This window comes from Mastomys coucha, unplaced genomic scaffold, assembly GCF_008632895.1.
Source record: "Mastomys coucha isolate ucsf_1 unplaced genomic scaffold, UCSF_Mcou_1 pScaffold22, whole genome shotgun sequence".
Lineage (NCBI taxonomy): Eukaryota > Metazoa > Chordata > Mammalia > Rodentia > Muridae > Mastomys > Mastomys coucha.
This window is the reverse complement of record NW_022196905.1, coordinates 99112237-99114903: the sequence shown is the minus strand read 5'-3', so window position 1 is coordinate 99114903 and position 2667 is coordinate 99112237.

The window sequence follows — 2667 nt, the reverse complement described above, 5'->3', positions numbered from 1 at the left end:
AGATTAGCCACCTCAATAAAATACTGTAACCACAGTTTGAGACAAATCCCCTGCTACACAGAAGGTCAGAGGTCAACCAACATGGCAAGGAACCCGGCATATTTATCACTGGCCAAGCTTCAAAATGAGTTTTACATTTTGTCAGACATGAAAAACTGCTGCCAGATGGTGTCAAGATAATTCCTCTCTGTGTTAAAAACACACTTAGATATGGTCGATAGTCAAAATTAAGTAATTAGTCTAAACACCATACACACCTGGCACCATTCCTACCGATGCTTAGGGTGTATTATGAGGGACTTCTGTACTTTCCCAGATAAAGCCATCTCCAACTAACACAGACCAGTAGCTAGCACAGCTGGGAAGAAATGGGTTTCTAGCTGTGGCTCATACCAAGACAGTAGGAAGAGACAACATGGTATTCCAAGTTTTGAGGGACAATAAAGGGATCTATTCCCTGCCATCCCTCCCCTTCTTAGTTGAAAGAATAGTAACTCCTATATTTATTGTTGAGCCTTGTCATCCAAAAGGACTTCCTATTTTTCGTGAGTGTGAGTGTGTGTGTGTGTGTGTGCACGTTCCAACCAAATCAGGCCATCAGGCTTTGTGACAAGCGCTTCTACCCACCGAGCCATCTCTCCCTACATTTTAAGTCACCATTATTTTGTGGCTAAACTTCATTCTTCAATTAACTAGAAATGTCATAAAACATTTGGGAATTCTTGGCATGTAAGAAACCATATGCTAGTGATTCACAATATTTTGTAAAAGAAAGAAAGAAAGAAAAAGAAAAACAGAAAGAAGTAGACTATGAGAAAAGGAAAGTATTAAAATGTCCAGTAAAATTAACCAGAGAAAAAACTGTTAGAGTACACAAAGATAACTTATTATGAATTAATTTGTAATATGTTTAGCCTTGAAATTATTTTACCGCTTGAAATTACATTTAATGGTGCAAATATTGGCTCAGCCTGGTCTATTGTGGCATTTCACTGGACAGCAATAAGATATAGAATCACAAGTCGGTCTATTGTTAATATGAAAATCACATTCTATCTTAAAATGAGGGACAATAGGTGTTGGCTGTTTCTGGCTGTGGACTATCCCACAATGCTGAGGGATATTCTCCTGGAACCATACTGGGTACCTCCTGTCCTTCCTAGACATAATTGGGGTTCCTGTTTCCCCCACAGGCTCTGTCCACTGCATCACCACAAAGGAAGCATTGCACCATGTAACATGTCAGCCTTATAGAAAGTTTTCTTATTAGCAAGTAGCCAAATTGTGGAAGTTTCATTTCCTAGGGGGAAAATCAGTGTGGCTAGGACTGTATTTCCCCCACACCTCAATGAAGCACAATAAAGATTTATTTTATGCTCCAATAATCACTGGCAAGAGCCCGATGCTTCCTTCTGCTGTCTCACAGGGAGCAGCACATGAAGATCCCGGGATCAGGAAGGTGGGGTAAGGGAAGTCACAGCAGGCAGGGCAACAGGAAAACCATCCAGGCTTTGAACACAGAGATGGTAAACGTGGACTGTTTTGTAAACTTATTCTTTTTGTCAGGGTTGCGTATGTTCTCTTTGCTCATTCCACAAATCAGGCTGATTATTATTCCAATCACCAGAGGAAGAGAGTCACATTAATTTGTAGTAATTAATGGCACTGACGCGTTTGACAGCGCATGTTAACAAGCCCCTTTGATTGTTTGGATCTCTAACTGCGGCCCTTCTTGTTTGCGTCACCTCCAAGGAATTCATAATATCAAAGCTTAACGGCATCTGATACTTGTCAAAATGCAATTTATAAAAGTTTAATTCTTTTATTGATTTAGTTTGGTTTTGATGCCTGCAGAGTCAGCTCCCTTGACAGAACTTAGCGGATTCAAATGCTTGTCACCAGCTCGGCCTCCTTTTTACAGGGAACAATTGCCATAGGCCAAGCCAACAGGCATGGTTTAATTGCCATTAATTAAAAGCATAAATCTCTTTTTTCTTCAGTTGCTCTGCTCTTAAAGGGGGCTGCACATCTCTCTCTCTTCCTGTGTTTGTCAGAACACCTTTTGGCAAGCAAAGTTAACCCATTCCATCTTGCTGAGCGCTTTCTGGATAATCTTTTGAAGCATTGCTCTTGTGATCTGATATGAAATGCATGCGGTTCGGTGATATTTAACAAACTGGATTCCTTCTTTATTGCTGTGTAATGAGGTCAAATGAATCCCTCCATGGGTTGTATACATGCTTAAATGATTTTTTGCATCAAATTCCTTCTGACAGCAAATAAAGCAGAAGCCAAGCAAAACATCAGCTACTTACAATTGGAAGGGAGGGGAGGAGATTGGAGGGAAATGAGCTTTTTAAAACAAAAACACATATGTGCTTTTTAAATATTAGGTGCAAGGAACCTTCCAGCAAAATAAGTCTGCCTGGTCATTTTTCAGATTGGAAGCAATTAGTGAGATTCTTGGGATAAGGGGAAGCGCTGAGCTCAACAGAGTCCAAATGATTATACAGTAAATATTATTCTGTCCCGTTTACCTTCTAGTATTATCATTAAATCTATTTCATTTAGAAGATACCCGGCGATGTTGTGAGCAAGGCAAAAATAATGAGGAGAACTCATCGCTCACTTTGATGGGGGAAGGTAAAGAGGGTGGAGGAAGTGGGT